At 43.8% G+C, this 13,027-nt stretch overlaps 1 pseudogene; it reads left to right on the top strand.

Annotated features, from left to right (window-relative positions):
* The first annotated feature begins 1,048 nt into the window (after positions 1-1,048).
* LOC111221588 lies at positions 1,049-1,973 on the top strand (annotated as a pseudogene).
* Positions 1,974-13,027: the final 11,054 nt, after the last annotated feature.

Consider the following 13,027-nt stretch of genomic DNA (forward strand, 5'->3'; position numbering starts at 1 on the left):
CAGTGTGTGTGTATATGTGTGTGTGTGCTGTATGTGATGTGTGTGTGCTGTGTATGTGATGTGTATGTGTATTATATGTGTGTGTGTGTGGTGTGTGGTGTGGTGATGTGTTGTGTATGTATGTGTATGTTTATGTTGTGTGTGTTTATGTGTGTGTGTGTGGTGTGTGTGTGTATATATGTGTGTGTGTGTGCGTGTGTATATGTGTGTGTGTGTATGTGTGTGTGTATATGTGTGTATGTGTCTATGTGTGGGTGTGATATATATGTGTGTGTGTGTGTGTGTATGTGTGTGTGTGTGTTGTTTGTGTGGTGTGTGTTGTGTGTGTGTCTGGATGTGTGTATATATGTGTTGTGTGTGTGTATATGTGTGTGTGGTGTGTGTGTATGTGGTGTGTGTGTTTATGTGTGTGTGTGTATGTGTGTTGTGTTATATGTGTCTGTGTGTGTGTGTGGTGTGTATGCTGTGGGTTGTGATGTGTGTGTGTGTTTGTTTATGTGTCGTGTGTTGTTAATGTGGTATGTGTGTATGTGTGTGTGATGTGTGTGTGTGTGTGTGTGGTGTGCTGTTGTATATATCATGTGTGTGTATGTGTGGTGTGTTATGTCGTGCGGTGTATGTATGTTATGGGTGTGTGTGTGTGGTGTGTGTGTGTGTGTGTTCTGCTTTGTCTGGTTGTCCTGCATGAGACCTGAGCTTGTGTCTCTGATGAAGAACATTATATGACTGATAACATCCTGAATCTTTTTTTGTCTCCTTGTGTTATGTCACTGTGCTCTAGTATTTATTTGCATTGGCTTCTCTTGTCTTTTCAATTACCTTCACCAAAGCTTGTTTTTTTGTTTTGCTATTTAATCAAGCAATTGAATTAGTTCAATCTATTTCAATAATTTAGATGTTCATTCAGAAACATTCCCTATAAATCTTACTCCTAGTCCTCTGTAACTGGGGACTGCGCTACAAAGTCCATCTGCATGAGATACTGACTTTTAACCATCACATTGAAAAGCAAAATTTTTGATTTTTTCTTATTTAATAAAGGGCAACCATGAAGCACGGACCGGCGTTACGGAGCTTCCGGAGGACTTTCTTCTCCCCATCGTCTGGATACGGACAACTACATCTCTCACCCGATTTCCTCGTCCCCAGGCCATCTAGGCAGTTCAGGCCACCTTCTATGTTAATGTCTATATTCATGTTTTTTATATTTATTGTGGGCACTTGCCATCAATGTGCTTACAATTGCATGCACCGCTCACATTACAAAGAGCTCCGATCCCACCTCAAACTACACCTGTTGAACTGGCTGTGGCCAACCTTCTGTGTCCTGTGTGGCTCCTCCACGCCCTGCTGCCCTTTGCATCCATATATTTCATCTTTGGCCCTCTAGCATGCAAGATTGAAGGTTTTATTGGTAAACACTTGGCGGTAAAGAATGACTTGAGCACTTAAATAATATGATACTTGATTTTTTTTAACGAGCTAGAAAAATAAAAAAACACAAAGTAAAGTAAAAAAATGCTTTTACTGTATATCGTTCCAGTATGTAAGCCTGTGGTCTTCTGGCTGTGTAAGCTTTTGAAAGATGGCTGGTCATCTGTAAGCCACTTGGAACTTTGTTCTTCAGCCCGACCATGCATCGCCTGCTGCGTATTTCACCTGGGTTGATCGCATTAATAGCCTCAGGTCCTCCACTGGTCGGATGGAGCCGGTTTAGTGTTTCACAAACACACTTACATTTTACACTCATTTTACAGTTAAACTGGGAGACAGGCTACACTCAGGGACACTCTGAATTTTCTCTCCAGGTAATATCCCAGAGGGCCTGCAATGCTCCTGTGCCCAGACTGGGTTACACAACTAAACAACAAATACAAACAATCGAGTCCACGTTGATGTTCCTTTCTGCTTCTTGCTTTGCTCTTCCCCTCTCCACCATTTCTTTGCTACGGTCAACTGCCTCATCACACTAAAATGGTGAGGCAACATTTTGAAGAACCAAAAGGAACATCACGTAGGACTCATTAGTTGTATTTGTTGATAGTTGTTTACCAGTCTGGCCACAGGAGCCAATTGAGGCCCTGCTGGGAATATACCTTGGAGAGAAAATCGGTCGTCCTGAGTGTAGCCTGTCTCCCAGCTTTATCCATTATTTACTGTAAAATGAGTTGTAATGTAAGTGTGTTGTGAAAACACTAACCGCTCACATCCGACCGTGGAGGACCTGAGGCTACTTAATGCGATCACCCAGGTGAATACCGCACGCAGGCTATAGATTGTCGGCGGCTGAAAACAAAGTTCCCAAGTGGCTTTACAGATGACCCAGCCATCTTTCGCAAAAGCTACCACAGCCAGAGACCACAGCCTTACCATACCTTGGAACGATATACAGTAGCATTTTTTTTACTTTTACTGTGTTTTTTATTTTCTGGCTCGTTAAAAATTCAAGTGAGTTCATATTATTTAAGTGCCCTCAAGTTTCATTACTTACCGCCCAAGTTGGTTACCATTTAAAACCTTCAATCTGCAATGCCTAGAGGGCCAAGATGAAATATCTGATGCCAAAGTGCAGGCAGGCGTGGAGAGCCCAACAAGGACACAAGAAGGTTGGCCACAGCCAAGTTCAACAGGATGTAGTTGAGGTTGGGAATCCGAGCTTTTTATGAGCGGTGCATGCAATTGTAAGCACATTGATGCAGTGCCCACAATAAATATAAAAACCATGAATTATAGACCATTACTAGAAGTGCCTGAACTTGCTAGATGGTCCTTGGGACGAGGAATGGGCTGAGAGATGTGAGTTGTCCGTATCCAGGCGAATGGGACTGTAGAAGTCCTCCGGAAGCTCCGGTACGCGGCCGGCCTTCATGGTTGCCCTTCTGTAATTAAGAAAAAATCCAAAAATTTCCTTTTTACATGTGATGGTTAAAGTGCAGATCTTCTGCATGGCAGATGGATTGTATGACGGCCAGTTCCATTACAGCAGCACTAACAGTAAATTTATTGGGATTTCTGACTGAACATCTAATTAATTGAATGATGAATTAATTAATTGCTTGAATTAAATCAGCAAAAAACAAAAAACAACAAGCTTTGTGCAAGGTAATTGAAATGACACGAGAAGCAATCGCAAATAAATATTAGAGCACAGTGACATCTAACACCAGGAGACAAAAAAGATTTCAGGATGTATCAGTCATCATTAATGTTCTCAATCAAGAGACAGCAAGCTCAGGTCTCATGTCAGGAACACAGACAAACAGACACACACACACACACACACACACACACCACAGCATACATACTACACACGCACACATACACACACACACACATACACACACCATATACTATACATCACACACACACACCACACACACACACACACACACACACACATACACAACATACACACATTAACACACACACACAACTAAACAAACACACACCACATACACACACACACACATACACACACACACACACACACAGACACACATATACCACACACACACAACACACACACATAAACCACACCACACATACACACACACACACACACACATATACACACACACACACACATATATACAACATACAGGACACACACACAACACACACACCCACACAACACACACACACACACACATATACACACACACACACACACATATATACACACACACACATAGACACACACACATATACACACACACATACACACACACACATATACACACGCACACACACACACATATATACACACACACACACACACACAACATAACACACACACATAAAACATACAACATACATACACACACATACACACACACACACACACACACACACACACACACATATATACAACATTACACCACACATACACACACACACACACACATACACACACACACACATATACACACACACACAATATACACACACACATAAATAAACACGCACACACACACGCACGCACGCAGACACACATACGTGCACACACACACGCACGCCCGCACAAACACACACACACACAGTGCACACACAACACACACGGACACACACACACGCACACACACACGCCCGCACGCACAAAACACACACACACACACACGCACGCACACACACACAGCCCACACACACACGTGCCACACATACACACACACACATACACACACATGCACACGTGCACATACATACACACACACACATACACACAACATGCACACGTGCACATACATACAGACACACCACAACGCACGCACACACACACCACGCACACACCACACGCCCGCCACGCACACACACACACACAAATGCACACACACATGCCACACACACACGTGCACACATACACACACACGCACGCACGCACACACACACACACACACACACACGCACGCACACACACAAGACACGCAACACACACGCACACACACATACGCACCATACACACACACACACACACATGCACGCACACACAGACACGCACGTACACACAACATACATACGCACACACGCACACGCCTGCACACACACACGACGCACACACATGCAACACACACACACACGTGCACACACACACACATGCATCGCACATTACAGACACGCACGTACACACACACATACACACGCCAGCACGCCACACACACACACACATGCAACACCACTGCACATGTGCACACATGCACACATGCACACATGCACACCACACACACACACAGACACACACGCAACGCATGCACACTCACACACGCACACACACACACACACACCAAACACACACACACACAAAACGCACACACACATACACACGCCGCACACACACACACGCAACGCCCGCACACACACACACACACACGCACACGCCTGCACGCAACACACACACACACAGACACACACACATGCCACACACACACATGCACACGTTGCACACATGCACACATGCACACACACAACGGACACGCACGACACACACAAGCACGAACCGCACCACACACACGCACACGCCCGCACACACACCACATCACACCACACGCCTGCACGCACACACAACACACACACACACGCACATACACACGTACACACACACACAACACACACAACACACACACGCACATACACACGTACACACGCACACACACACACACACACGCAACACGTGCACACACACACAGACACGCACACACGCACGCACACGCCTGGCACGCACACACACACACACACACCACACACACACAGACACACGCACATACACACACGTACACACACACACACGCACACGTGCACACACACAACACACAAACACACGTGCAACACACACACCAGACACGCACACACGCACGCAACAAGCACACACACGTGCACACATACACACACACACACGTGCACAACACACACAGACACGCACGCACACACGTACACACACACAGCACACGCATGCACACAAACATACACACGTCGGCAAGCAACACACAGACACGCACACGTGCACACACACACGCACACACACACACAACATGCACACGTGCACACAGACACGCACACAAACACACAGACGCACACACACACACACACCCACACACACGTGCACACATACACCACACACACGATAACCACACATGCACACGGTGCACATACATACACACACACACATACACACACATGCAACACGTGCACATACATACAGGACACACAACAGACACGCACACACACACGCACGCACACACACACACATGCCCGCACGCACACACACAACACACGCAAAACACAACCACACACACATGACACACACACACACAACAGACACGCACACACACACAGACACACACCGCAACGCACCACACACACACACACACACAGACGATTACGCCGAGCCCGCACGCACACGCACGCACACACATGCACGCACACACATGCACGCACACACAGACACACATACAACGCACGTACACACACACACACACACACACACGCACACACACACGTGCACCACACACACGGCCGCACCACACACACTCAGACACGCACACAGATGCATACACACACACACAAACACGTGCACCACAACAAACACGTTCACACACACACACACACACACACGCCCGCACGCACACACACACACACATGCCCACACACACCACTCACAACATGCACACACACACATGCACACGTGCACATACAACACAGACACGCACGCACGCACACACACACACACATATGCACACACACACAGACACGCACGCACGCACGCACACACACACACACACGCCCAACACACGCAAAACACATGCAAGCACACACAGACACGCACACACACACACACACGACACGCACGCACACACACACGAACACGCATGCACACAAACATACACACGCCGCAAGCACACACACGTGACACATGCACACACACATGCACACCACGTGCACACAGACACGCACACGCACGCACGCACACACATCACACACACACTACGCGAGCCCGCACGCACCACGCACGCACACACATGACACACAAGCCCAAACACACACACAACACACAGCTATCAGACGACGACACACGACCACCACCACGCACACACACGAACACAACACACAGACACAACACACGCACACACACACACACTCGCGACCACACACACCCATGCACACACACATCAACACGACGCAACAACACACAACAGCACACACCCACACACCATCACACACACACTGCAACAGCGCACACGACACAGCACACACACACAACACACACACTAGCATACACACACCACACGCACACACACACAATACCACACACACGCACGCATGCACACACACACAAGCCCACACGTACACCACCACACACCAGACACACACACACCAACCCACAAACACACACACACACACACACACGAACACACACGCTACGTCCGCACTGCGACACACACACACACGCACGCATAACACACACACGCGCACACACACATGCCGCACACACACACACACACACATGTACACAACACTTACACGCACGCAGGCACACACACACTACAACACACGCGCGCACACACTCACACACTCAGTACACACACGCCACACGGACACACGCGCATCGCATGCACACACGCACGCACACACGCGCGCACTCACACACACACACACACAGACCACACGCACATACACACGTACACACACACCGCACACGTGCACACACACACAGACACGCACACACGCACGCCACCAACACACAACACATATGCACACACACATGCACACACACGTGCACACACACACAGACACGCAAACGCACGCAACGCACCAGACACACTACACACGCCCACACACACGCACACGCCCGCACACACACACACACACACGCACACACATATTACACGCACACACACACACACACACACACGCACATACACACACTACACAACACACACACGCACACACACACAGACACGCACACACGCACGCACAAACACACCAAACATATGCACACACACGCACACGCCTGCACGCACCACACACACACACACACACACACACACACACTCACACAGACACACGCACATACACACACGTACACACACATGCACGCAGGCACACACACACTACACACACGCACGCACTCACACACACACACACACACAGACACACGCACATACACACACGTACACACACACACACACACACGCACACGTGCACACACACAGACACGCACACACGCACGCACAAACACACACGCACGCACAAACACACACACACGCACACACATATAGACGCACACACATATACACGTACACACACACACATATACGCACACGTGCACACAGACACGCACACACGCACGCACAAACACACACACACGCACACACATATACACGCACACACATATACACGTACACACACAAACATATACGCACACGTGCACACACACACAGACACGCACACACGCACGCACACACACACACGCACGTGCACACACACACGCACACACCCACACGCCCACACATATACACGCGCACACACACACACACGCGCACACAGATAGACGCACACACATATACACGTACACATATACACACACACACATATACCCACCCGTGCACACAGACACGCACACACGCACGCACACACACACACGCACGTGCACACACACACGCACACACCCACACGCCCACACATATACACGCGCACACACACACACACGCGCACACAGATAGACGCACACACATATGCACGTACACACACACACACACACACACACACACAAATACTGTACATGCACTGACATGTACTGACATAACGATGTATGCACCGATAAGGGAACAGTTTAGTTGAATCTAGCCCTCAGTGCCCAAGCTTTGCCCCATTAATCCAATGTTCCAATGATGATCCAATCTGCAAGGAAGGACATTGTTTAGGAATCAGCTAATCCAGTCATCAGCACTATTACGACTGCTAATGATATTCAATCTATCCCTGGGTAACCTGCTTTCGGTCAGTATTAGGATGGATGATCTCTACCTTCGTTATCGTATCAGGCTCAAGAAAGGATTACCCAGTGTCTAGGGTGGATCTACACACAGAGCAGTTTTTCCACATCGGTATCATATGTTCTAGGGTACTGTTATGTTGGAGTTCACCTGTAGATATTATATAGATATATAGATATATAAATAGACAAGTAGTGGCAGATGTATCACCGTAAGTGAGGAATATTCTACTAAAACTAGTGATTAATTAATTACTATTATGGAAGTGCCGCCTCCTAAATCTGTACTTCCTGTTGTGAGGGATTGTACAGTTTCTACAAACAAATATATCTTATGTGCAAATGAAAACATCATTACATAATGAATCACAATTATTGGTTCCTGTAGTACTAGCTAAAGGCCAGTCTGTGCCCAGTATTCATATCAGACAGGCTTTTACTGACCAATGCCACAGGTGTACAAGAGATTTGCCCCTTTTAATTTGATAAAAAGATAGGAAGCTGAAGAGAAGATGTAGTCTATGAATCTTTTCTGCTGTAACAGTATGTTATGAAGTAGAAAAATAAAGAATAAATGTATCATAAGTAAATTATATAATGTATTTAAATGTGTGTAATGTGTCAGGAATTTTTAGTGGTATTATTATCAGTATTACTGATGATTGATCATTATTACTATTGGTGTTATTGTAGTATTGTATAGTTAATGAGGCTTTACATATGACGCCATCTCAAACAGCTTGATGATTTGAGGGACACAATCAATTAGGATAATTGGCATTTAGAATAGGTAAGAAAACAGTATAAGCTTACAGGAGGTTACAACAGTACACTTTTCTTTCATCATAAACATTCTTATTTAATCCATGTTTATGTGATAAACACTATTCTACACTATTCTTCTCACTATGTGAGAAGAATACCAGAATGCCAGGAGAAATGCAAATAGCGCCTGCAGCCATGAAAGTGAGTGATTAGTCACAATAAGTAAAGGAGTTTATGCAGTAGTTTTACTGCACTTGGCAGAAAAAAATCCATTAATCTATACTGTGAGACAGATGCACAGTGTAAATCTGTGGAACAGAATCAGCTGATTGTAAATGTTTGTGAAATGTGTGCACAAGACTCTTGGATAGGATGTTAGGACTTCCCTATAATAATAATTCAATTGTTTAAACTTCTGATTTTTTGTTTATTTTGTGTACCTATAAATCTGAGACAAATCCCTTAAAACGTTTGACTGTATAGAAACAAAATATAGGCTCTCGAATCCAAACAATATGATGACGTAATATCACATTTTAGCCCATAAGGAAATGGTCTGTGACAAAAGGATGACACACTGATCTGCTATGATGCCTTTGGTGGGTGAAAACCCACGAAGACCTTGTGAAATACCTCCACCTCCTGCTGCCATAATCCTTGCTCCATGTCACTTGTGTGGCTTTATATCATGATCTCTTGAGCCTCAAAGTTCAGTTCTCTAGCCGTTTCCTAAGGCTCTTACCCTGTGTAAACAATTAGTGGCAGCTTAGAACAATATGGAAGGTCAATGTGTTTGTCTGAGCTCCACTGACCCGTTCAACCTGCTGCTGCGCTCGTGAACCCACACATTATGCAGACTGATTATGTGATGATGAAAAGGCATGACTGTAGGCCTTTATGAGAAAAGATGGGGAAAGCATGTCCTCCATTATAATCCTAGTAGCTTAAGACTGATGAGCTCTTTAGTGTAAATTAAACATATGATTTTAGATTTCTTGCTTTCTTGGCCCAAATTTAAATCAGTAAAACTCATTGTGAGTCATGCGGAAATGGCAGAAAATGAAAAGTGACATCACATCCAGTCAGTGACAATGTGACAGTAACTACTTCAGTTCCATTTCTTGGAAGTTTTCATTCATTTACTGAATCATTAATGATGTGGCTAATGAGTCCCCAATCTGTTTAAACACATGTTGTACAACATCAGAATAAATATTTGTTTGAATTCTTAAATTAAAAAAACTTTATATCACATAACTAAATTTATTAGTCAACAAGGACGAATATCTGAATGTTGTGGCACAACGTAATTTTTAACGTGTAACATCCAGTGACCCAGTGATGACTATTTTATTACTGACTTGGTCATTGGATCTACAGTTTGGGTCCAATCCACCAACTGAAACCCTGAAACTGAATGAAACCCTAAAATGATTTTTTAATAATGGCAATTTTATAGCAAACACACAAATTTTACTTAATTGATAAAATTGTTAATGACTGACCAGTGATACTAAAGATTGTTTTTTTCATCCTTTTTGTCTTTTCCAGGCCTGAAGCCACGTCATGCTGCTGGTGAAATGAGAGACCAAAGCGGCAGCTCACTGCAGGAAGAAGGAAAAGGAGACATTTTAACAGATTTTGATAAAACGGAGGACATTACATACCACTATATGTCACAAAGCTTTGTGCCAACTTGTAGGAAAATTGATCTTGGCTTAACATCTTTGATTTTTGAATTCATTTTCAATATTTCATCAATATACACATGGTATAGCCTCTGAATTTTTTTTATTAGGCTACTGGCTATATAATGGATGGATCAAATATTGATCAGTAGGTTTTTAAATGATTGTCTGTCTGATGGTGTTCTTGAGCCATGAGGGAGCAGCCTTATGTTGCGGTACCTATTACAGTATGTCATTCAGTTTAGCACATTGTAGGTTAACAAATAGTGGTGTATAAACTAAGAAGACAAACATGATGTTAAGTTGTAGATGTACATAAAAACAATTCAACACAAAATAGTTTAGAAAATGTTCTAATATAAAACAATGTGCAAAAAGAAAAATGTGTGAGTATATACTTTAATGTGTATGTGAGGAGTGGCTGCACTCTTACATACCGTACATGGTACAATTGATGAAATCTAAATGGTGTGTGGTCTTAAGTTTTACTGGGATCTTTTCATCATTCGGTCAGCATATAATCCAGTCATGTCATGTATGTGAGTGTGCAGGGCCTTTAAGTTCTAATTTCGGTCCATTACTCCATGACTTGCATATGAATGCATACATTTAAGTAAATCCAAAGTGATACATGATATAAAATGATACAACCAAAACCTATTCTTTCCCTGTTTTATTTTGACATAACTTGTTCACTGTAAGCTGCAGACCATGTTCAAAACAAAAACAACACAAGTCTGCCCTCTAAAGGACTAATGATGTATTGCAACAAAGGACAACTTTGTTTTCCAACAAAAGTAAACAGTTGCATGAGCCAGATTAAGCTGTATACTGTACACATGTTCATTTTATTTGCTATAATAATGTGGCTCATATCTGTCATTGAACCAACAAATAATCACATAGGATTTTGTGGTATAATTTTTTATTTATTTTTGTGCTCCTTTAGAAGAAGGTCAGAGTTCAGTTACTCTGGATAACACAGTCAAATGTCAGCACTTAATACAATTAGCGGATGATCAAACAGACATCTATCCCAGGTCAAACATATGTATGGCAATGAAATTAAATCTATGATCTGCATTAGTTAAATTACATGACAGGATACATCTTACACCTCTAATCCAGTAGGAATTAAGTAAGAGCAGTATGGTGGTATTATGAGGTGCTATAATACAATATATCACCATTAGGAGCTGTGACTTGTGTTTGTTTCTGTAGTAATATTATTGACAAATATGTTTTGTGTCAGTATCAAGTGCTTACAGGATCACCGAAAAAACAGTTAAATATAGTGGGGGTGCTCCTCCTGCTACTGTATAAAATCTAAACTGACATCATTTATATTGTAATAATGGTCCTAATTTTCCTGTAGTTCAGTTATATTGTGTCTTCAGCATCCTATCAGTATTCAGAAAGCCAGTTTTAAAATAAATGGAGTATATCTTTCAGTTTGGGTAAAAAGGGATGCACCTGCACAACCCTGAGAGTTGACAAAACAAACAAGGGATCTATAGTCACAAACCAAATTAGATATACTGAAGAAGTTCAAAAATGCTCCAAAACATAAACACTTCAGAGCATTTTCTTTTATTTTCAGGCTGAACATACACTCTTTTTTTTGGGGGGGGGCAGAAAGGGACTATTTTGTTATTGATGTTGGCGGTGTTATCCAGTAATGCAGTATTGGCATCAGTGGAGGGCGCACTAATAGTGGGTGTGGGCGTGGTAACTTCAATATGTGTGAGCGCTAAATCTGCAAATTAGTGCTTATACACTATTATTGTGCATGAGGGGGCATATTCAAGTGGGTCTAGAGCGAAATGAAATCAGTATCGCCTACAATATTAAAATAAAAGGGGTTCCAGCACGGATGTCGCCATCTTTAGTAAGGGACAATAAGCCCAATACTATAACACAACTTGTTGTAATTTGTTGAAACTCGCGATATCTTCACTTTATATAGATTTCAAGTGTTCATAGAAGCACTTCACTATACAGAGCATCCTACGCCGATTCACGATGGTAAACAACAAAAACTATGAATGCGCTTTTGCGTGAAATGGTTAGTGAGCGGGTCTCTGTCGCC

This window comes from Seriola dumerili, unplaced genomic scaffold, assembly GCF_002260705.1.
Source record: "Seriola dumerili isolate Sdu_G_001 unplaced genomic scaffold, Sdu_1.0 BDQW01000088.1, whole genome shotgun sequence".
Classification (NCBI taxonomy): Eukaryota; Metazoa; Chordata; class Actinopteri; order Carangiformes; family Carangidae; genus Seriola; species Seriola dumerili.